This window comes from Rhinolophus sinicus, chromosome 13 (assembly GCF_057876585.1).
Source record: "Rhinolophus sinicus isolate RSI-liver-muscle chromosome 13, RSI-T2T, whole genome shotgun sequence".
Classification (NCBI taxonomy): Eukaryota; Metazoa; Chordata; class Mammalia; order Chiroptera; family Rhinolophidae; genus Rhinolophus; species Rhinolophus sinicus.
In genome coordinates this window covers 9,906,969-9,932,321 of record NC_142513.1, presented here as the reverse complement: position 1 = coordinate 9,932,321, position 25,353 = coordinate 9,906,969, and the positions used below count along the sequence as shown (strand labels likewise).

At 40.8% G+C, this 25,353-nt stretch overlaps 1 protein-coding gene across 9 annotated transcripts in view; it reads right to left on the bottom strand.

Annotated features, from left to right (window-relative positions):
- The window catches only part of STAU1 (staufen double-stranded RNA binding protein 1), a 47,551-nt gene extending 32,144 nt beyond the window's left edge, over positions 1-15,407 (bottom strand). For 3 of the 9 annotated variants that reach the window (XM_074317179.2, XM_074317180.2, XM_074317181.2), the window contains exons 1-2: positions 15,114-15,253; positions 5,864-5,934 (exon numbers count right to left, since the gene is read on the bottom strand). The gene's annotated coding sequence lies outside the window, so the exon portion shown is untranslated. Of the gene's footprint in view, positions 1-5,863; positions 5,935-15,113 lie in introns of all 9 variants that reach the window. The other 6 variants (XM_074317182.2, XM_074317185.2, XM_074317184.2 and 3 more) reach the window with 5 other exon arrangements.
- Positions 15,408-25,353: the final 9,946 nt, after the last annotated feature.

Genomic DNA, 25,353 nt, shown 5'->3' with positions numbered 1-25,353 from the left:
AAAGCAAAAGTGGAGGAAACGAAGAAGAGAGGAACAGATTTCAGACTGGCAATTTTACTGCTGTGACTGGCGGAAATTACTTACTGAACCTGGAGAGCAGAGGAAATTGCTTACTGAACCTAGTAAGCTCCAAAGGCATTTATGTTTTCTAAAGACATTTCGATTTCTCCACAAGTCAAAAGTAAAGACAGTTCTGCTCATTTTCCTGGCCATCCTTCAAAAAGCTGAAAATACTGAAGCAAGGCAAACATAACCCAAAATAACCAGTAGCAACCAAGAACATAAAAAGCCTACCCAAGTAGAAACCAGCAAACTAACAAATTAGAAGTTTTAATACAGAGTAAATGTTGGTCACTTTAATTTTTTTCAAAAGTCTCCGAATGGTTTTTAATGAAAGCTGGATCTCCAGAAACAGATGAATGACCAGAGCAATTAAGTTTCTTGAGGAGTCCCAGCATATTGTCTCTTGCTGAGAGCAAAAAGGACTGCAAAACTCAAACACAACAAAACCAAAACCTCAGCTAAAACATGACTTTGGATCATAGAGGCATAAACATTACCCTATTCAACAAAACTGCCCAATATTGCAGTTGTTCCTTGTTTACTTTTGGAATCAGAACAAAATAGCAGAGCTCCACGGCAGAGCTAGATAATGGGTCTTCAGCAGACAGGCTGCCAGTGTCGAGAAACAAGTCCAGAACCGTTTAAAGTCAGCTATGACCTTGTTTCATTGTTTTTATTTCCTTCTGCTGCCAAAATGGAAATATTTCTCTCTCAATCTTCCCCCTACCCCTCTTATTCACCCACTTCCCCTCCCTCTTTCTAAATGCTGTCTTGAGCACATTTTTCTACCAGAAAACAAAACAAAACCAACTGTAATTTATAGTGTACTCACTTCAGGACACCCAGCACAGGTCACAGGTCAAAAAAAGCCCAAAGCAAGGAGTTTATTTCAGAGTCTGCCTATATCCCAAAAGGAGCACCCACCTCTGCCCGGGTGGCTCCCAGTCTGAGGCGGATGAATGAACTAAGTGTAGAAAGGGAGGGGCCCAAAGGGATGTTTTTTGGCTGCTACTGTCTAGAGCAGGCCCAATGCCAGCATCTCCATCAGACATAAATACACAGGTTTTCTACAAGTTGAGAAAGGGAACAAACAGGCTTTTAATGAAGACTATCCCCAAAATGTTAACCTCAAGTTCACCTAGAGGAGTTTACAACAGCTGGTTGAAACAAGTAGTTCAAAACTGCAATAAAAAATTTCTAACCCCCCTAAAAGGCTGTGTATTTTACAAATATTTAATTTCCAACAATATAACCAATACCAAAATTCAAAAAACAGTACTCATTTACTAATAAATTTTTAGTCATTTGCTAATTTAACACATCTATGTGTCTTTAGACCTGAACAGAGACTCTAAAGCAGTGGTTCTAAAGAAGGAGTAATTTTGTTCAGCAAGGACATGTGACAATGTCTAGAGACATTATTGGCTGTCATGAGTGGGGGATGGGAGGACTTACTGGTATCCAGTAGTTAAAGGGGCCAGGTATGCTGTTCCTAGTATACATATACTAACCCACAAAATAAAATCTTGCTAATGTAACAAGTAGCTTATATTCTTAGATAGGAAAAGAAAATCCCCCTTTCACTTCAAAAGGCTCTAAAAACTTGATGCTAGTATTTTACCCAAATAGATGCTCCTCTTCCAAAGAGAAGCCAGGCAGTAATCAGAGTTATAAATGGAGGGAAATATGCCCTTCACCCACGTAATTCAAAGAAGAAATAAAGCTTTTCACTACTATTTATACAGCTCACATCAGCATTCGGGGGAATCATGGAATTTTGGAGACACTACTTCTGTGTAAATTTAGAACCTGTTGCTCAACAGCACGCTGTCCTGGAGATTAAATCCTTAACTGAAAACTTGTTTTTTTTCCTTTAAATCTATCTTTAAGGATTGTTTTCCACCAGATAAATTAGGGACTCAAGAGAGATTAAAATGTTGTGTTGGAGTCTTCTTATAGAAGAACAGTATTTTACACACAGTAAAATTAGGTGGAAAAGTTTGCACCACACAGACTCCTCAGTGTTCCCCAGCCCTGGAAACACCTTTGACTGTTAAGCCCGTGTTGTGCTATTTCCTTGCCTTCTGCCTCCAGCACAGATGAGGGCCTTGTTTTCTTTTCCTATTTGAAGAGCCTTAGACACCAATCCAGGAAAACACATTCATCTTATTCTCAAATCCTAACGTTATGGGCAGAGATCAGCATTATAACATCAAGAGGGATGATAAAGCAGAATTACCGGTACCGCTTTTTAAAGACTCCTAATTCCAAGTCCCACCCCTCCCTCCGGGGTTCTAACTTTGGCTTAGTGACACAAAAATCTTCTCATAAAAATGGAGTCTTACCTGGGCTGGCAGCTTCCATTTTACAAGTGCCAACAACTACTTTTAAATGGGTTGTGGGGAAGAGGAATATGACACGTGAACGCTAAAAAGCATTGCTTTTTAATTATACGTGATGTGCTAAAAAGTGACCATGCATCAAATGCCTATTCCTCACTCAGCTGTCCATCTATCACGACTAGACCATACTGAGTGCACAGTCTGAGTGATTTGTTTAATACACAAGGCAGACCCTTCTAGAAACAGTTTACAGAACTATCTGCAGTAGTGCTTAGTCTTACTTTCAACTAACAGACTACTGAATCATTGTAGTATGAAATAACTACTTCAGCAATTACGGAAAAACATCATTTTTAGTATCTAATTTTTAACTGGACTAACCCATAATTTATAATGAAGTATCTACACTTTGTGTAATCAACACCTCATTTACCATTGTAATAAGTAATGTTTCCAAACAAGAAGTGTTTTTGAAAAAAAAGAGAGAGAAAGCGAGCGAGCGAGCGAGAGAGAGAGAGAGAGAGACAGACAGACAGACAGACAGACAAAAGAAAGGAGTCATTCCAATTCTGGACAAGATTTTAAGATAGCCACAAACATCTCACTAAAGCTCTCCCCTTCAAAGTCCTTCACTGAATCTTATGCAGTGTGGGTACACAGATACAGAAGTATTCCAGTTCCTTCCCATGATAAAGCATTAGCAGTATCAATAGCAATTTTAAATATATTCATTCAATATTCAACAAAAATGTATTAAGCATCTACATGTGAATCCTTACATGGCAGACTGTACATTCTCCAGTGACAGAAAGAATCTATTTGTTAAACTTTTCCTCAAAGACATAGAAGAGATCTTTAAGCAAGCAACTGTAAATCGATCCATCTGTTCTCTTTAGTTTTTGAGAGGTTCCACTCTCAGAGAAACTCTGTCAACAACAACAAAAGGAATAAACCACTTTTCCTACAATAGTCTTAAAAGACACCTAAAATACCTTTACAGCCAACAGCTATTTCCCAGATCCTTTTCTGACACATCTTTCTAGTTGCAATGTGGTTGGTTGTGTTTTCTGCAAGTAAACTCACTCCCTCCCCAGCACTCGCCATCCCCTTGCCCCCTAGAAACACCGATTAAGTATCCAAACACCTGTAGATAGGGCACCCACAAGTACAGAAACATGGCAATCACTGTCATCCTACATAATCATTTCCAAAAAGACAATGTCAAGCAAATAATGTCCAGAACAGGCCCATATGTCAAATCACTACTAAAATATTCTTTAAAAGAAATACAACCAAACTACTTAAAAGAGAAAAAAATCGAATATATGGTGATGGAAGAACTGACTCTGGGTGATGAACATACAATGGGATTTATAGATGATGTAATACAGAATTGTACACCTGAAATCTATGTAATTTTACTAACAATTGTCACCGCAATAAATTTAATTAAAAAAAAAAAAAAAAAGAGAAAAAAAAAGATTATTATGTACTTGGTGCTCAAGAGAAAGACACAGGATAAGTAGCCCTGAGGAGGCACAATTACTTACAAGAAATAAAAACAGTCCAAAACAATGCCTGAAAACAACCTAGGCTGTTCAGGACCTTTGCATCCAATACAAGTGACTGAATGTGGCCCCCGTCTCACACTTGGCTCGATGCCAACTGGGCAATGGAGGATTTTCTTTCCAAACAAATGTAACCAACCACTGGGTGGTCTATTTAAAGAAACACTTCCTAAAAGAGAATTCATTATTAGTTGTTCATACTAGAAAAACCATCACACCATACTGTGTATTAAAGCGAAAAAAAATTTACCTCTGCAAACTAATAAGCTGTAACCCTTAATTTCTTTTCTAGCTTTGAACCCTCTCTTCCCTTCCCTAGAAAAATTCTGAAAACTAAACTCAAACACATTATTTTTGTAAATATGTTTTTAAAATTTAAACTTACAAAAACACACAAAAATGTTTTAAACCAACCAAAATGATAATTCATGATTTGCCAGAGATTTTTAAAAGCAGTACCGTGTGACATACTCTTGAATAAGGAGGGGCTTAGCTCAATGTAACAGTTAACTCACTTTTGCTTTCAGAAAAGGGAAATTGTAGTCTGTAACCAAGTGCCATTTATGCAGAAACACACCTGCATTTACTATCATCTTCATGCAAAACAGATCAGTGCCAAGACCCAGTTTCTAAGACACCAGCCTTGCTGCTAAGTAGCAACCAGCAGTGTAGTTTAAATTAGACCAAACTTCTGAGTTGTGGCTTTCAATTCTACCCTCAACTCAGATAGCAATTATGTCCAACTCTTGGCAACTCACTGCCCAGTGCCTCAATTTTCCCAAATCATTTTGTAATCGGATATTTGACACAGCCTCAGTAGTAACTAAAACACTGAAGGAACCCTGAGGCTTGGAACTTTTCAGTTCCTTGAAAAGAAAAGCATCACACAAATTCAACATGATCAATGTAAACCCATTCACTGAGCTTTGTACAACTTCTCTAATTTCCTTATGCGTCAATTTCCTCATTCCTAAAGAAAGCTGCGGGCGGCAGATGGCTCAGTGGGTTAGAGCACCAGCTCAACAAGAGCTCTCAACAACAAGGTTGCCGGTTCAATTCCCGCATGGGATGATGGGCTGCGCCCCCTGCAACTAAGATTGAAAATGGTGACTGGACTTGGAGCTGAGCTGCGCCCTCCACAATTAGATTGAAGAACAACGACTTGGAGCTGATGGGCCCTGGAGAAACACAATGTTCCCCAATATCCCCCAATAAATAATAATAATAATAATAATAATTAATAAATAAATAAATGAATGAAAGTTGGGTTAACTCATCCACGAATTACTACGAGGTACGTATGAGGTGCTTTCGGCTCTTAGAGGGAAAGTGCTAAAAAACAGAGCAGCATCAATGCATGTAGAGTATTTTGCAGCGCCCTGATTAAAGACAGTCAAATCCTAGAAACACGCCTACACAACTTTTTTGGACTAGATCACAAGTGGCCAGTGGTAAATTGAACTTGATTCATAACCCTAGCTCACAAGAGAAAACAATGATGAATTATTTCCACAAGTTTAAAAACCAAGTTTAACACAAACAATCTGAGAATTCAAAGGCAAACTACAAAAGTTTCTATAACCAAGATACTTATTGACCAAGTGATTTAATGACAACTTCAGGGATCAATTTCCATGTCTCTACATTTAAAGTATATGGCACTGCTGGCTAGAGGGTTTTGGTTTTACATTCTTGCCAACAATTTACCCTGTATTTAATTATTTCCTAATTAAATCTCAAGAGTAAAAGAAAGTCAACCTGTATAAAATCTCTTCTGTTTATAACATTACAGCCAAAAGTAAAGGTCATTTTCCACACTAGTCACTGAAAAATTTGAAAATGTTACAGATTATGAACAGGCCTGAAATTACACAGTCAAGTTATGTGTACCTTAAAAAGAGGTGCTCCAGGAAGAACGCTGTTTGGGTTCAGCTCTGAGAGGTTACGTAGTTAAAAAACTCCTGGAAAATAATAAACAATAATAATTTACTAGAGTAGATCTTTTTCTGAAAATGAAGTTATATATTGCTAAAGTTTTGGGGAAACCTAAAATTTACAAGTTAGTTTCTGAAAACATGATGTCACGGATTGAAGTGGCATACTAAAGTCTACAAAAGACACAAATGCCTGGGAAGGAGGTAAAGAGTACTTTGCAAAGACTCAAACATAAGAGACAGTAGAAATTTCCTTTTCAGTCTCAATTACTTCCTGGTAGGAGAGCTGTGAATACCTAAGAATTAATTTTTTAGAAAAAGGAACTGGATATCATATACTGCGTGATCACACAAGCCTGATTTTTAAACGTTTAACTACTGGCTAAATATTTTATTCATAAATGTCCTTACCATGTGTTTAGTGATACAAATACAATTACACAGAAAATTTTACAAACAGGAACTTGTACATAAATAGTCTTACATTAAATTGCAAAATGCAAGAAAACAAAAAACAAACAAAAAACATTACCTCCAGTAAATCCAAATCACAGTCATTCTTTAGAACTGGATTTCAAGTGACATAGGAGTTTAATTCTCAAACTCTCAGGTCTGCTTTATCTAGAGGTTCCCCCCTTTTTAAATGATGGTAGTCGGTAGCAAATAGAATTCCTTATCTTGAGATGCTGTTTGCATTTTTACAACATAAAGTAATTTTGCTCGTTTCAATTTCTCACTGCTCCTGTGACTTAATAAACAATAAAAAGTAGCCGTTCACTGTCCAAATGATTGTTAGAAATAAAATCATGAGCTATAATTTGTTGTGGTATTTTAACAACTCAAGGTCTTTTTGTAAATAGTGTACTGTACTAAAACTTTCCAGTCTAGACCCCATGGTTCCATAACCTCAGCCATTCAAAAGACTAGCATGAATGGGATCTGGAAAAGGCCTCTGGGCAGCCCAAACAGAAGTGTAAGACCACTGCTTAATAGAGCCCGCGCCTTTTACCAGTAGGGGGGGCCCGAAAGTCAAAGCCAACTATGCTGAACAATTATCGTAGGTTTGGGTATCCAGTTTTCTAGCCCAAACCAGAAGTTAAAGAATTAGACTGGGAAAAAAGGAGCTGCTAGAGTCAAACATAATGACAACAGTAGGAAACAACCACCAACAACTCAAAGTAAAAAGGGGAAGGGGGGAGAAATACAGCAGTCTGCAACCATTCGGATTTCAAGCATCTTTACACAAGTGGTATCTGACATTCACATACACATTCACACTTCTATGAGCAAACATTTTTTGAAATCCCCTAACCATTTTCAAATGAAAATCCAAAATCACCATGATTGTTACCAGTATATATATAGTACACAGCACTTACTCCAAGCAGCAGTACAGAAGACTGTGGGTTAAGCCCAATTTCCTTCTTTTCCCACTTAAGAAAGCATACTAGAATCCAGAGCATGAATTAAATTCATTGCTTTATTCACTCAGTAATTAGTGAACACTTACTATTCGCAGGCACTATTCTAGGCACAGGGGAGAGAGGTGCACCCAAATAAGATGTAGTCTCTCTCCTCCTGGAATTCACATTTGCATAGGAATAACCCTAAACCCAACACAAATTTAAATAAAAAATTCACAGTGGTATTTTAATTAGCAGTAACAAATCACTCATAATACACATCACTTCATAACTAACGAAGACACAAAAGAAAGTAAAAAGAGCTCTTGGCTGCAAAATATGGAGTTAGGCTAAGGGCAAACCAGCTAGCACATGGCTGTTTGGATAAGGTGGAGAAAATGCTTGATTGGGGATCTGAGTTTGGGTCCCAACTCTGGCGCTCAGGTGAATAACCCTGAGCAAGTTATACCTGTAGGCCTCAACCTTTTAACATATTAAATGGGGGCACCACCACCAACTTCACATGATTAATAAAACAATCATGATTCTTGAGTGAATTAACTGGTAATGTAGATGAAATGCTTGTAAACTATGACAAGCCATACCAAAGTTGGCTGTTAAATATCACTTTCTTAGGATACACAGTGATTGATATTATAAAATGGTACTAATAAATCACATTCAAAACACACTAAGGAAGAAAAAAAATGTAGCAAACGTACAAAGAACCTCATCCAAAACATTTTTTTTCACTTTATTCTTATGTTCGGTGCTTAAACTGATAAATTCTCAGTTAACAGGGAAATTAGTACCTAAAAATAAGTCATACTCTAACTGTTCTAGATCGTAAAGGTTCACTCAATTACAAAGCAAAAGGAAACTTATTTACCTAACCACATTTGAATATCATCTAGGCAAAGGGTCATGGAGCCTCAATGAGCCGGTTGGATAAATTGTGCAACAAAGAACATAAGCCTCCAAGCATAATCAGACTTATCATTACATATAACCTATCTTCTTTCTGACAGAGGAAAGGACTGCCTGGCATTTTGTACAAAAATCACAATGTCATCAGCAGCCAGTGGTCCTATTTGCGTCAGGGTGGAATCTGCAAGGCTAGAAAATTCATGCCTCAGTTAATTTTAATCTATAGAAAGGATGAACTTCAAAAAAGCAAAAATGTGAGCGAATCAGACAAAACCTAGTTAGATCATAAAGCTCCTGCCTGAGGGGAGCCAGTATAGTCACAATTTAAGAAGCATTATCTGCGCACTTCCATCCCCAGAAAAGACACATTTCCAACACCTTTTCACGATTAATGAGACACACATGTCACTACAGACTACTCCATCACCTCGGTTAAGGTTAAACACAGAATGGAAACTCATACACCATGTCACTAAAATTCTAAATCCAAAGGCAGATTTCATTTCTTTGATCTAGCCTTTTAAGACTACATCTTAAGAGAGATGACCACTACTGCCTGGCTGGAGAACCAAAGAGGCTTCTTATTCAGGAGACCACTGACTCACAGAAAACAGAAAATAAATTGTTCAGGAGGCAATTCAATACCAAACAGAAAGTTACACTAAATATTCCCAATACCATTAGCCAGGAAACGGATGTTAGAAAGGCCAGGGAAGCAAAACAGCAACAACCACCTAACCCTATAAAGCGAACTAGCTCAGTTAACTCATGTCCAGTACAGCAGAATATTATAATTCTAAAAAAACTTAATTTTCTTAGTAACAACCTTGTCTATATTTAATAAATCATTTTTAACAAACTTTCTGAAGGACTATAGCAATAATTTAGGGGAGAGTCTCCTTCAACACAAAGGCTATTGAAACATCCTCCTCCCCATTTACTTCTAAGTACCCCCCCAACCTATGAATCAGCTTGAAAGTTTTAGTTTAATTTGACTGCTGCAATCTATCATAACAAACAAAAGTAAACTGTAAATCTTCAAACTATTTCAAGGGAATGACAAATAGATTTCATTTTTTAAAACTGGGTATTACTGAACCAGACTTTTCAAATTGGTCTAAGGTTCTAATGAACAAAATTCATGCTAGCTGCAGTGGATGGGAGAGTGGGGGAATAAATTATCCTAAACAAAAAGCACCACAGCATATTTAGAGATGAAAGTGTGGTTCAGTTCAAAGAGCTCAGGACCCCATTCCAGTTACAACTATTAAGACCCTCCCCTCTGCAAAGACATTTGCAAATTTCAGAAGTACAACATAAAACGTCTACTGTGTTTCCCCGAAAATAAGACCTAGCCGAACAAGCAGCTCTAATGCATCTTTTGGAGCAAAAATTAATATAAGACCCGGTCTTACATTATATAAGACACAGTATTATATTATATATTATATTATATTAGTATATTATATAAGACCTGGTTTTATATTATGCTAAAATAAGACCAGGTCTTATATTAATTTTTGCTCCAAAAGACACATTAGAGCTGATGGTCCGGCTAGGTCTTATTTTCAGTGAAACACGGTACTTCAACCCTTGGCACAAAGGAAGAGCTCAATGAACAGCAGCTTTTATATTATTAAATTCAATCTGACCTTTCAGATTCCTTTCCTGCATCAAATAACCCTCACCCGGTAATCCTAACCTGGCACATGGTACAAGCTCAATAAATAGTAGCAAATATTATTATCCAGCAAATTCGCTAATCCTGTGCTCAGTCGCATAAACATCTATAAATATAAACTTATAGCTACACACCACTTGTAAAAAAAAAAAAAAAAAAAAAAAGGATTTTAAATGGGAAGAGAGAACATGCTTACTAAAGTCAACCCACTCACTGGGCAACCATTTCTAAAGTGACATCAATATAGGGACAATTTGATGAGTAATCACTGTAATTTAGGGAAAAGACCCCAGGGCACTTAAATAGATTTTTCTTAGACTTTGTAGTCTGGTAGACATGACAAAAAACCTCTAGGGCAATTATGACCTCTGTCTTGTATTATAATGGCCTGTTTTGCTTCCATTACTGCTATAAACTCACAAAGTCATCACACTTCCCTCCCAAATTAGATTCCAGGTTAAACAGAAGCAGATTTAGAAGCCTAATTTTTAATCGAAAGCAAATACTTTCTTGGATAGATATTTCTACCTTTGCTTTCAATATATTTTGGGAGCCCCCTGAATATACTCCTTTAACAATAAATGAACATGTATAATTCTAGAAAATACAATTTGTTTCTATTAGGCTGGTGCAAAAGTAATTGCAGTTTTTGCAATTTTTAACCTTTTAACCCGCAATTACTTTTGCACCAACCTAATACCTCCACTTGCCTGGTAACATAAATCACTTTTACATCAACCTTATTCACTACCCTGGGAATGTAAACATTTTTTAAATAAATTAAGCTCTTTGCAATAATTTCACCATTTTTAAAATAATAAGTAACTTTCTCTGGTAAAGTTTTTCAGTTCAGAGCATTAAGTTTTGGGCAAAATGTATCCAAACCATCCATTTGGTGGCATTTGTAAAAATCAACATAGCTATATATTATAATCCTATCATCTCCTTAGCAAGTGAGAACAAAGGATTTGGTCTACATTATTCAAGCTTTGTAATACTTGATTTACCAATAAGCACACCTGCAAAAAATTCATTAAACAATTTCCTTTAAAAAGCAACGAGTTCTGCAGTCAAAGCAAAATTGGAAAGAAAAATCAACAAAGCTCTTGGCTTTTAGAGACCTAGGAATACCACACATACAGAGCTGTCTCAATTTAAAATTAACTGTGGTAGCCATACATGCTTAAGTATTTAATGTGATGTTGCAATTGACTTTAAAATGTATCAAAAAATAAAACGGATTTAATGAATGAGAGAGAAATGGAACAGACATGTAAAAAGCAAGTGTAAAATGTTAACGGCAGAGGGGAGTAGATTAGAGGTGAAAACTAAAATTCTTTGAACTTTGTTGTATATCTCAAATTTTTCATAATAAAATGTTGGGTAAAAATAACCTTAGCAACCAACATGTTTCCTCATAGTTAACTTGCAAATTATATTTTTGGGAATAGCATAAAATGCTATAGCCTTGCTTTTGATGAAGTTTTATTTAATAAAAAGGTCAAGTAGAAAATTACACCAGAAGCATTTCAACCACAAAGGTCTCCACCACCAGAAGCTAATTTAAAACAACCTGTCATAGGTCCAGTGTGAAACAAAATCTGTCATAAAATTCTCTAAACACTTCTGAAGGCTCCAAAATCCCATTCTGAGCGAAAGAAAGTAACCCCAAAAGCTCTCACTGGAAGGGAGGCGTGCACGTTTCCCCAAATTGAGCAATTCCGCAGCACTATTAGGACATCAAGTAAGATGATCCAGTTTGGAGGCTCATGAAAACAGGCCCCTGGAACTGACTTATGACATCATACAAAAAGATACTTTTCTCATGAAAGTTTTATCTTTATGCTGGTAAATTTCACTCACTCCATCCAGTAAAAGGGCATCAGAGCCCGTTACTCTACACACTGAGGCCTATGTGAAATACCTTCTTCCCTGTTATATGGGGAGAAACTGGATGAAGCAGCACAGGATAACCCCACGTTTAATGATTACACCCAGAATCATGTTAATGAGTTGGACTTCAGAATTGGAGGGGGGAGGGAGCTATGAGTCATGCTCATTTCTAAACTTAAGATAATCTGTATATAAATGAGCTTTCTCGCTGAATCTTAAAAAAAGAGCAAATTAATCTGAACAAACTGTATGATAACAATTCCAAATACTTGAAAGTTTTACTTTAAGCCTACTGGGAAGCACTACATATTTTTTTTTAGATAAAGAACATTTTGTGCCCTTTCTTAGACACCAAACTGATTTTTTTCCGCCTAAGTTAATATTACGAGGTATGCATATCCCTCCCCATCTCCCAGGCTGTAATAACTAAAACATAACATACATTTTCACTGTAACTGATCAAGCGCAAAAATAAGCCTACATAACAGAAATAACAATGTTACAGGTCTAAAAGCTAGAAACTGTTCATGACCAGAAATGTGAAAATTAAGCAGTAAGACAAACAATATATTCCTGTCAACTTCCATTCTAGGAGAGATCTCTTTTTGGACAAGAAAGAAAAACATGAATATCTATGCTGTGAATTCATTCACACTTACTATTTGTAAATATAGCAGATGGGGAGGTGGGATCTTTGGAAAATAATTCTACAACAGAGTTTTGAAATCAAATATCCTTCGCTTAATTCTTAACCTAAGGTGACAGCAGCATATTTACACAAGGACTTAAAGAAACTTTCAAAGTTTTATTATAAATTATTAACTGTTGTTTAACTTTGCCATAAAGTTATTCTCCATTAAAAGTGGTTTTAACAGGTAGACCCCCACCAAAACAGGATTACGGATCTGTATTTCTGATTGCTTTTCCATTATAGACATTAATAGCTCAAGAATGTTGCTTCTACACACAAAGAAGTCAGGAAGTACTTTGGATATGACTTTGAGGGGGGTAAACACTGAATCAAGAGCTATAATAATTCGGCTGGTTTTGTGTTTGTTTGTTTTTTCTGCTGTATAGTAACCATGTCAAAAGAGATGATGAGAAGCCCAACAAACAAAATGAGAACTGTGATTCTACTATAAGTAAATTTTGTGACAGATTAACAATCTGGAGAAATCTGGTAAAATTATATGATGTTTGAGATTTGTTTCAAAACCCAGTTTGGGGGAGGTGGTACAACATGAAACAAAATTGACCCTAGCTATGAGTTAATAATTATCAAAGCTGAGTGACCATCACCCCAATAAATGTAAAAAATAAATTTAAAAAAAATAAAGGAAAAAAAAAAAAGCTGAGTGACCAATATATAGGGATTCTCTATACTATTCGATTTTTGTATGTTTTCCATAATGAAAAGTTTTTTTAATTAGGTTCTCTACTACAGTATTAAAACATTTCCTTAACACTACAATTTTCCATATGGCAAAAGACATGCTTTGTCTTCTGTTGCTTGTTTAGTTGTTTGCTTACGTGTCTTTAAAGAGTCATCCAAAGATTTTAAACTAGAAACAATGGTAAGACTGTGTGTCAGAAAATTCTACGAAAATGTCAATAACAGGGAGACCAGTTTGCATCATGAGTGTTATTGAGATGGGTGTAAATCAAAACAGTTTAAGTTCAGTGAGGAAATGTATTACCTAAAATAATCCAATGTACAGGAGGATCATTCAGTAGAGCAAAGACACTCCTTACTCTTCTGTAAATCTGAACCTCCATGAGTTACATTTTCTTAATGAAGAGTACACCTACACAACTAAGTACAGAATTAAAAGAAACTCTGCATCCTTAAATAAAGTTGCTGTTTTATAAATCCTACCTGTCACCAGGATGACTGAAACTGCTCCCTCTGCAATCCAACTGTACTTGTAGTTTTTATTTCAACAAGCAGCAAAGTAGTTTACATTTGGTAAGCACACCGATTCTTGAAAACCCAAAACCAACCAAGAATCCGGTTTAACTCTCTTTCCACCACCCTCTAAACAATTAAAGCTACAAGCAGAAGGGAAGAGTGACCTTAAAAACGTCCCCACAGCCAGAGAACAGAGGCAGAACAGACTGAAGCGCACATCTTCGCAGAGCAGAAGAAAACTTCCACATAAGCAATACTGCGACACGGAGGTGGGGCAAGGGCTTAAAAGGAAAGTCGGCCAACAGGGACGGAGGGAATAAAAGCACAGCTGCAGTGAAAAAAAAGTTACAAGTTAGAGATGCAGGCAAGAAAGGACACACATTTTCCAGCTTCGTACACCCCCCTCCAGAGCCTGGCACACAGCAAGCGCTCCAGAAGGGTTTGCTGAACTCAAGGAAAGCTTCTGCCAGCAACTTTCCCAGAAATGGAATGACAACAAGAAGCCGGATGATGGCAGAAAAAAATGGACAGGTTGCTCGTACTGAGAGAGCTGGTGAAAATCTTGCAGGTGGATCAGCGGAGGAGATGGAAATAACAGCATCTATCTTTCCCAGACTGCCTGCTTCCAGAGTGTCCCAATTAAACGTACACCCCTTTCAGATGTTAACAACCAAAACAACAAGCCGGCGCTGGCGGTAGGCACGCTGAACACTTCTGCCTCTACGGAAACTCACACGGGGAGGTAGGTCAACTCATGTCCACTCTGCCCACTCAGTTATACCTTAATATCACGCTAATAAATTATGCAGACGGTTTATTGGGACACGCTGTGGGTCTGGCACTCTGATAAGCGCTTTCCACGCCCCAATTCACCGAACCTTAACTGCCTTAGGAGGCAGGGACAGCATTAGCCCCTTTTTTCAACCAAGACAACAGAGTTTAGGGGACTTGCCTACGGGGACGAAGCTGGGGTTTGTACCCGCGTCGGACACCTGGGTGGTGCCCTAACTACTATGCTACAGACCTGCCTGGGGGGATCTAGATGCTCCGGGTCTCAAAGACTTGAAGCGGGGACCCTCCGCCTCCGCCCCGGGAATAACTTCGGCATCCCGGCGCGCCAGGAGGAACGAGGAAAGGCGGCGTGGCACCTGTTTCTGGCCCCAGTAAGAGGTGGAAGGGCTGGGAGCGCCCGGGGTCCAGGCCGCCGGGCGCCCCGACACGGGGGGCGCGGGAGGACCCGCCTCCTCCGGGAAGGCCCCGCGGGCGGAGCGGGAGGCCCGGGGAAGGAGGCCCGGCGCGCGGGCCCGCCGAGGCCTAGGCCCCACCCGCCGCCCACCTCCCCGCGGCCGCGGCGCCCGCGCGGGCCCCGCCAGGCCGGGCCCGGCCGCCTCACCTGGCTGTTCCCCGGCGCTCGTCCCCCGGCCGGCGGTCCTGGGCGGCGGCGGAGGCGGCGGCGACGGCGGTGGCGGCGGCGGCGGCGGCGGCAGCAGCGAGGAGGGGAAGGAGGAAGGAAGAAGGGAGAGAAGGGACGGCAGGAGGGAAGAGGCGGAGTGGCCGCGGAGAAGGCGGGCGCCGCCGGGCCGGGGATCAGAGGAAGCGGGGAGCCGAACCTGACACGGCCGCCGCGGGCGCAAACCCTGAAGAGCCGCTCCGGCGCCCGCAGCCCCGCAGGAAGTGACGGGGGAGGGGCCTCTGCCCGCCCCCAGCCCCCGCCCGCCTCCATGCCCGGCCCCACCCCCTGCCCGCGGCCTGGACCACAAGTCCCGGCGGGCGCCTGCGCTCGCAAGGCACGCCGGGAACTTAGTGGGCTGGGTCCTGGTCTCTCTAGAGCCTCCTAGCCCGTCCTGGGCCCCGGGACCTGCTGGGAGTTGTAGTTCAGCTGGGAGGTGTGACCTGTCCGCGGGAAGCGGGACTGGGCCTCTCTTCTTTCCTCACTCCCCATTCGTTCTTCCGGTTTTCCTCTCCGTCCTTCTCCCGCCTCGGTTCCTCCTTTTTCTCTTTCCCTCATTCCTCCATCCGTAACTGTTTATTAAACGCTTGCTATGTGCAAAGCCCTGCTCCAAGAGCTAAGAATATGGTGGTAAAGAGACAGACAAAAATTCCTGCCCTCATAGAGCTCACGTTCTTAGGTAACACACACAAAAATAAAATAAGTAACTTTTAGAGTGATTTAAAAGGCAAGAAGTGCCAGATTGCTATTTCTTTCTTCCAGCTCTAGATAAATCAAGTGGGTTTTAGCAGCCATCTCATATGATCTTACCTGGCAAGATATACCAGGTAAGTATAGAATCAGTTTGGAATCAAGAGATCCCAGGGAAGGCATCCGACATCACCCAGTCCAGACTAAGCTGAAAGTCCCCACAACATTCCCTTGTATGCTATCAACAAGGAGGCCTAACGGGCTTCAACCAACAATTAATTCATTCCTCAAGTACTGCATTTTAATCCTCTGCGATTCACCTTACTACATTCCCATTTTAGCAGTCAAGAAACCATCTGGTCAGTATCGGCTAATCCAAGACCTCTGCATTATCAAGAAGGCAGTAATTCCAGTACACTCCCTTGTCCCAAATCCATATACCCTATGGGACTAATGCCACCCAAAACAGAATGGTTTCCCGTCCTACATCTAAAGCAGGAGGGTCCAAACTTTTTTCAACGGTTTTCACCAAGGGCCATATGTGGTAAAATACACAAACAGTCAGGCCACTCACTCAAGGTGAAGTACGTATTGCCTCACCTGGTTTATTTAAACTAAATATATTTTTGGAATTTGCTGTAGGCCAATTAACAACGGATTGCGAGCCGCAGTTGGCCTGTGGGCCGCAGTTTGGATACCCCTGGTCTAAAGGATGCTTTCCTTTGTATTCCTTTAGATCCCCGGTCCCAATTTCTTTTTGCTTTTACCTGGACGGACCCTCCTATGCAGGTCTGCCACCAATACACCTGGACTGTCTTACCACAGGGCTTCTGCAACAGTCCACACATTTTCGGACAAGCTTAGGCCGGGGGCTTAAGAGACCTGTGCCTCCCTGAAGCCACCATTCTCAAATATGTGGATGATCTTCTAATCTGCAGTCCCAATAAACAAAGCTCAGAGCAACATGCTATTGAGACGCTAAATTTCCTCACTAGGCGGAGATACAGAGTATCAGCCCCCAAAGCCCAGATTTCACAACAACAGGTTACATCCCTGGGGTCTGTACTCTCACCGGGGCAATGACAACTGAGCACCTCGAGAGAAGAACTCATTACTTCCATGCAGCCTCTCAACACCAAGAGACAATTAAGGACCTTCCTTGGTATGGCTGGATATTGCCAGATCTGGATTCCCCAGTTCAGAGTCATAGCCAAACCTGTGTACACGGCTTTAAAAGGTCCAGATCATGAGCCTTTATGTAGACTGGAACGTGGAATTAGAGCGGGTGTTCCGTTCTGTACAGAATGTTCTTACTGAGGCCCCGGCCTTAGCTCTCCCCAACCTGTCCGAGCCTTTCTCCCTTTACATCTCAGAGGAGAGGGATTGCTTTAGGATCCCTTATTCAGACCTTAAGAGCAGTTCCACGCCCAGTCGCCTACCTATCAAAGAATTAAATCTGGTAGCAAAAGTCGGGCCTCCCTGTTTAGGAATTCTAGCTGCCTTAGCTTTACTTTTAAAGGAAGCCTTAAAATTTACTTTTAACCAGTCCCTGACCATTTACACTCTTCACCAAGTAATAAACATTCTCCATGCTAAAGCCCCTCACTGACTGTCAAACAGTCGGTTAGCTCAGTACCAAACCCTCCTGCTTGACTCCCTGGGCTTCACTATTAAACCCTGCAATACACTACTTCCACTCCCACCCCCACCCCCACCCTTCTACCAGACCCATCCACCCAGGAGGAGCTCAGATGCTTAACGGCCCTAAACCTCTCCCATTCTGCCTGGGAAGACCTAGAGGACACCCCATTCCCGAACCCTGACGCCATCCCCAGTTATTTGAAGCAGTTAAGTCCTCCGCCAGAGTAGCCATCATTCACTGGCAGGGGACATCGATCCAAGACAGATGAGATCTCCCATGGCAACAATTTTGCAGACCAAACAGCCAAGCAGGATGCCCTCTCTACTACCGTGTTTCCCCGAAAATAAGACCTAGCTGGACCATCAGCTCTAATGCGTCTTCTTATATTATAGTAAAATAAGACCAGGTCTTATATTAATTTTTGCTCCAAAAGACGCATTAGAGCTGATGGTCTGGCTAGGTCTTATCTTCAGGGAAACGCGGTGTTAAGGTCTTTCCCCTCCTTCCAATGGGCTTTACTTTTCAATCTAATTACACACCACAGGAAGCCCTTAAGGCTAGGGAGAAGGGTTATACATCCACCCCCCAAGGCTGGCTCATAGACCCAGCCCTGAATCTGTTAATCCCATGAGCCTCCCAATGGAAGCGTCTCTATCACTTCCATCATACCACCCACCTTGGAGCTCAAGCACTCACTCAAATCACTGACTGGCATTTCATAGGACAGAACATACTAGCAGATTGACAGAATATCTCCAGCCTTGTCCCATATGCCTTAGAACTAACCCTGAAGGACAGCTTAAGCCTCCTTCCCTCTTAGAACCCACCCAGAGAAGAGGACAACTCCCAGGAGAAGACAGGCAGATAGATTTTACTCATATGCCTCCCTGCAAGGGCTGCCGTTATCTCCTTGTTTTCATTGACATTTTCACAGGCTGAATTGAAGCCTTTCCTTCCAAAACAGAGCAAGCAGCCACAACAAGGTTGGGTAATTCCACACTATTTAAAATGTTTATTTTCTCTCTGCCTCTCTCTCTCTCTCTCTCTCTCTCTCTCTCTCTCTCTCTCTCTCTCTCAATAGCTCTCTAACTATTGCTCAATCTTTCTTTCCAAGGCAATTTCATTTAATTTGCCTAAGTTTATAATGTGAGATGCTATGACGGAAGAGGCCTCTCCAGCCACAAAGGACTCCTTTCTCTGTACCAGGCCTCCTCACCTTGCTTCTTATAAATGCAATGAAACTGAATTTCAGGACACCAAAAACAGTCAAAGGACTGTCACTGTCCTTTAGTGCCCATCCAAGAGAGTACTAAGCAATGTTCAGATATTGTCCAGCCCTCTGCTAAAGTCGATTTATTTTTCTTTCTAACTTCCAAGCGGTATGGAGCCAATAGCTCACTTGAATAAACCCAAAGCTGGAGTCCCTGCACCATCAGAAAATGTCTTCAAAGGCATAAAGGTAGAAGGTGTTCTGACTCATTTTACTATCACCCATGGGAACTCAAGTGATGGGCCTGCGACATCCAGTCTTAACTTTCTTTCCTTATTCTATACATTGAGAGGGAGAGCCTTCTATTTTCTTTTTTCTAATCTAGACTCTGGATTTTATTCTATGACAGGCCTCAGTACAACTGGGCCTTTTTCCTCAGTTAAATAGAAACAATGATTTCCTATCTTATCCAGGGGCCATGAGAATTACTAGAGCTTGACACTCTGTCTCATTTTTCCCATCCGAAGAGTGATAGTCCTCTCCCTAGTGTTGTGACATCCGAAGTGTGATGCTTTGGGCAGCCCATGCTATTACCCGCTCCTGTTAGTGCCTGGTCACTTGTCATTCCAGGGGTCAGGCATCCTTACAAAACTCTGTCCTCCTCCCTCTCCCTACCACTGATCTTCTTACCATTGCCATAGTTTTGCCTTTTCCAGAATGTCATATACGTAGAATGGGGCAGTATGTAGTCTTTGCAGATTGGCTTCTTCCACTTAGTAACATGCATGTAAGCTTCCTCCATATCTTTTCATAGCCTGATAGCTCATTTCTTTCTCTATTTTTTTTTTTACTTTTTTTTTTCTTTCTCTATTTTTTTAATAGATAAATTAAATAACAAGAAGCATATTTTAAAGATAAAAACCAGCTTCTCACAGGGCTTCTATGAACTTTGCACGCTCCCATTCCTAATTACAAATACATACAAGGTCTGACAATTAGGTTTGTGAAGTTGTTGCAACGATGTTGCTAACCTTTTTTGATATCAGAGGAATTATTCATTATGAACTTGTACCAACTGGACAAACAGTTAACCAAGGTTACTATCTGGAAGTGCTGAAAAGGCTGCGTGAAAAAGTTAGATGACCTGAACTTTTTGCCAACAATTCATGGCTCTTGCATCACAACAATGTACCAGCTCACACGGCACTGTCTATGAGGGAGTTTTTAGCCAGTAAACAAATAACTGTATTGGAACAACCTCCCTACTCACCTGATCTGGCCCCCAGTGACTTCTTTCTTTACCCAAAGATAAAAGACATATTGAAAGGAAGGCATTTTGATGACATTCAGGACATCAAGGGTAATATGATGGCAGCTCTGATGGCCATTCCAGAAAAAGAGTTCCAAAATTGCTTTGAAGGGTGGACTAGGCGCTGGCATCGGTGCATAGATTCCCAAGGGGAGTACTTTAAAGGTGACCATAGTGATATTCAGCAATGAGGTATGTAGCACTTTTCCTTGGATGAGTTCGCAAACTTAATTGTCTGACCTTGTATAATTTATCTTCTGGGAAGGAACACAGAGAATTTACTTAACAATCACAGTTTCTTAACTGCATCTTCTTCCTAAAGAAAAATACACAATTCTATTATTATTTGGCAAGAATCAAGAAGTCTTCACGCCCTGGGAAGAGAATTTGACTGACGTCTCTAGATACAAATAGAGAACAACAAATCTAATGGACCCACTCCTGAGCCCCAGACAGCCCGATGCCTCAGTGAAATATCATTCCTGGTTATACGAAGTGAGAATTGAGTCGTTCTCCAAAACAAGGAGTATTAAATCTTTAGGTTGTTATTTTTCTTTTCTCTCTTTTTCTTTCTTCTGTGTTTTTAATTAGTCACTATCATTTTAACACATAATAATCTGGATTTGAATCACCTCTTTAAAAATGAGGCAGGGGCCGGCCTGGTGGCTCAGGTGGTTAGAGCTCCATGCTCCTAACTCCGAAGGCTGCCGGTTCGATTCCCACATGGGCCAGTGGGCTCTCAACCACAAGGTTGCCAGTTCAATCCCTCGAATCCCGCAAAGGATGGTGGGCTCTGCCCCCTGCAACTATGATTGAACACGACACCTTGAGCTGAGCTGCCGCTGAGCTCCCAGATGGCTCAGTTGGTTGGAATGTGTCCTCTCAACCACAAGGTTGCCAGTTCGACTCCCGCAAGGGATGGTGAGTTGTGCCCCCTGCAACTAGCAACGGCAACTGGACCTGGAGCTGAGCTGCGCCCTCCACAACTAAGATTGAAAGGACAACAACTTGACTTGGAAAAAAGGCCTGGAAGTACACTGTTCCCCAATAAAGTCCTGTTCCCCTTCCCCAATAAAATCTTAAAAAAAAAAAAAAAATGAGGCAGATTTGGCTGCACGGGGCCTGCTGAGTGGCAGCTACGCCCTATAGATGGACATGTTCTTTTCATTTCACCACAGTCCCCACCCCGCCCATGTCTCTCATTTATGTTACTTTCCTGTTCATGTTGACATTTGAGTTTGCGATGCCTGGCCTACTGTGTAACTACATAGACCGAAAGCTGCTCTACGGAGCTGAAGACTCATCAGAAAGACAGTCAAAGAACCTCCAAATGCAACTGCGAACGTACAGGAAGGAAAGGTGCTATAAGGGCATTATGAAACCCCAGTTTCTGGGTTTAGGGACAGAGCACCCGGAAACATTGTAGCTTTAGCAAAGATCTTAAGAATCTGAAGATCAAGATCGCAACCAGGCAAAAGGGGTGTGGGAAGTGTCCGAAGTAGCGGGGGAAGCATGTACAAGACCCTGAGGCAGAATAACATGTGGCCCAGGTTCCACTTACTATTGCTACAAAACAAATCACTCCTAAATTTAGTGGCATAAAAGAACAGCAATCATTTTATTATCTCTCCTAGATATGTGGGTCAGGAATTCGGAAAGAGTTTGGCTAGGTTCTTCTGACTTGGGGTCTCTAATGAGGAGCTGGACTCCTGGGGGTTAGAGCAGCTGGGTGCCGACTAGGCCTCTCCCTCTTCATGAAGCTTTCTGGCTTATGCATGTGGTGTCTGCATGGGCTACTTAGAGTTTCCTCCCTGCATGGCAGCCTTGGGGCCCTCTAATTGTCCATCAGAATAGTTAAACAGTACTTAGGCTGCCGGTGGCATGGCAGCTGAAGTGTTCAAGAGTGAGTATCCCAGAGAGCAAGGCAGAACCACAATGCATTGCGGGAGGTGACACAGTCTTGGACTTCACACAGAGCTTCGTCCATTGTAGTTTATTGGGTCTGGTCCAGACCCCAAGGTAGGGGAGTTAGATTCTACCTCCTGATGGGGGAGTAGACATGGCAGGTCTGGAGTTCAGAGGAAAGGCAGGGTTGGAAGACACAATGTATGAGTGAGTATCATTTCAGAGGTAATTGAAGCCTTGGGTTTGGACGTTGATGGATGTTAACACCTGACAAATTATCTCTGTTCCACCTTCATGGCCGCTTAGCACAACTTTGCACCCTTATAATTATTCAGTTATTTCCTGAGTTTGCTCTGTCTGGCTAGGACTATGTGATATGCTATCTGAGTCACCATGGTGACTCTAACACAGTGCCTGGTACACATACATTTCCATCAACTGCTGATGAATCACAGCCTCTCATCTCTGCTGGAGTCCCTAAAAAACAAGGAACACCTGTCGGATTGATTGGTGTATGTCAAGGTCACGTATACTATGTGTGGCAAGGGATAACAAGGTTGAGAATTACTTGCTAGTCTAGATGAGTAATTCTCAAGATTATGTGAGGTAGACGGCTCCCCTAAGGCTAGTTCAGAATCTTAGGGTGACAACAGTTACAAGATATAATAAAAGACCCCATTTACAAAGCAATAAAAAAGATTCCTAGGAACAAACTTGACAATAACAATGCACAATCTATGTGAAGAAAAAGTTTTAATTCTACAGGATGCAGGAAAAGACTTGAACAAATAGAAACATAAGCTATGTTCTTGTTTAGCAAGACTTCAAATCATGCAAATAGACATTTGACTAGATCCCAATAAAAACACAAACAGGATTTTGTTTTGGAATTAGATGAGCCATGTCTAAAACTCTAATGGAGAAATGAACAAGACAACATTTCTGAAAATGCCTGACTAAGTAGTAAACATACAATAAAGCCTTAATCATTGAAAGTTAAATCCATACTTCATCTTACACCTGGAAAAATGCTAAATGGATCAAGGATTTAAATGGAAAGAAGGAAACCATAAAAATACCGAAAGAATCCCTAGGAGAATTCCTTATAACCCTAAAGTGTAGAAGACCCTTTTAACTATATGTGGACTGTAACTGGTGCCCATTTGTAAACTATTTATTACTTGCTCAGGACAATACAACTACAGAAATTTAGAATAAGCTTTTAGAAAGTTTTCTAGCAAACTGACATTGCCACATTTTTTTAGGTATTTTACAAAAGTACCAGTTTGTAATGGATTGGAAATTGACAATGCTGGTCTTTCACTATAGACAGTACTGCTCCAAGATACAAGAATGAGTTGGACATGGTTCCTGACCTTCAGAGCTCAGGTAAGGACGGAGGGAGGCAGAGTTGACATAAGGTGTATTTGAGTTGAGCAAACACTGACATACAGACTTGATATATATCTGAAAGCGATTCAAAAACACATTAGGACATTCATTCACTCATTTATTCATCTAGTGTTTACTAAAGCCTACTATGTGCCAAGAACTGTGCTAAGCACTAGGAATACAGCAGTAAACAAGATAGACACAGTCTTCACCTTTCTAAAGCTCATATCTAGTAAGACAGACTATAAACAAGTTCACCAAATAAATAAACATAATGATCTCAAAGAGGGCTAAATGCTATATGGGAAATAAAAGAGGAATGGAATAGACAGTGACTGTAAGATGGGCGCTGCTGGTTTATAGGGTGGTCAGAGAAGGATTCTCCAAAGAGGTGTCATTTGAGCCGAAACTCAAGGATGGGAAAGAGCCAGACATGAATTAAGTAGAGGGAACAGTAGGTGTTCTTCCTTTACAAGACTGTGTGTGAAGTCAGGGTATGGAACTTGCCACCATCACAACCACCATTAAAAGAGATCTGAGGTTATAATAATAATAAAAAAGCAAATAACAAGAGTTGGCAAGGAAGTGAAGAGATTGGAACCTTCATACCTTACTAGTGGAAATGAAAACGGTGCAGCCACTGTTGAAAACAGTTTGGTGGTTCCTCAAAAAGCTAACCATAAAATTTTCATATTTCCCAGCAATTTCCTTCACAGGTATATACCCAAAAGAATTGACAACAGGGACTCAAATATATCCTTGTATGCCAGTGTTCATTGCTGCAGTATTCACAATAGCCAAAAGGTGGAAACAACCCAAGTGTCCATCAACAAAACAACAGATAAGCAAAATGTGCTATACACGTACAACAGAACATTATTCCGCCATAATGAAGTTCTAATACATGCTACCACATAGACGAACCTTGAAAACACTATGTTAAGTGAAATAAGCTAGACACAAAAGGACAACTATTATATATTTCAACTTATATAAAATGTCTAGAATAGGCAAATTCACAGAGCATGTCAATAGACGAGAGGTTACCAAGGATTGGGGAGTTATGGCTTAATGGGTACAGAGTTTCTGTTTGAGGCCATGAAAAAGTTATGGAAACATACAGTAGGGATGGCTATGTAACACTATGAATGTAATTAATGCCACTGAATTAATACCACTTTAAAACGATTAAAATGAAAAAAAGACACTGAACCTACTTTTGTGGTACAACTATAACTCTGCTGCAAGTAGAAAGTGTTGATATGAAGGAAGAAACGGCTATGAAGTGATTGGGTAATGCAGGAGGGCTTGCTATAGGAGGTGATGTTTAGGGAAAAGTTGCCTAGGGGAAGTAATCAAGAGCTGCATTTAAGAGTAAGTAATATTTCCACAAGCAGAAACGAGAGGAAAAGTTCCTGGTAAGCCTGAAACCTACCTTCCTAAGGACCCTGGAGCCACTGCCTGGGTAATAAATTTGGCTACGTTATTAACTGACTCCGTGACCTTGGGAACCCCCACCCCTACCCCAGTGCCTCAATCTTCTCATCTGTAAAATGGTGATGGTAATGGTACCTTCTGCTAGGGTTGCTGCGAGGATTAAATTAGTTAATACATGTAAAAGAACTTAGATCAGTACTGGGCACATGGTAAATGTTCTATGTGTTAGGTATTCTTATTTTTAATTTTTTTCTTTTTTATGAAAATGTTTATTGTGGGGAAAAAAATCTAAGAAAATAAAAATCACTTAAAATTCTACCACCCAAAAATAATCACTGCCAACCGTTTATTGTAGTGTCTTCCACAATTTTTTGCATATAAACATACACATACGGAGCTTATCCACGCACCTCTTGAGACTTCCCCGCTCGAACCCCGCACACTCCGAGCTCCCACTGCCTTCTGAGCACCAAAACAATGGGATTTGACTAAAACAAAGCCCCGCCCCTTGATGTCGACCCACGAAACCACGCCCCATATTGCCGCATGCGCACTCTGAGAGTTCGGGCTCGGTTGCTCCGCAAAGGCTTCTTCAAAA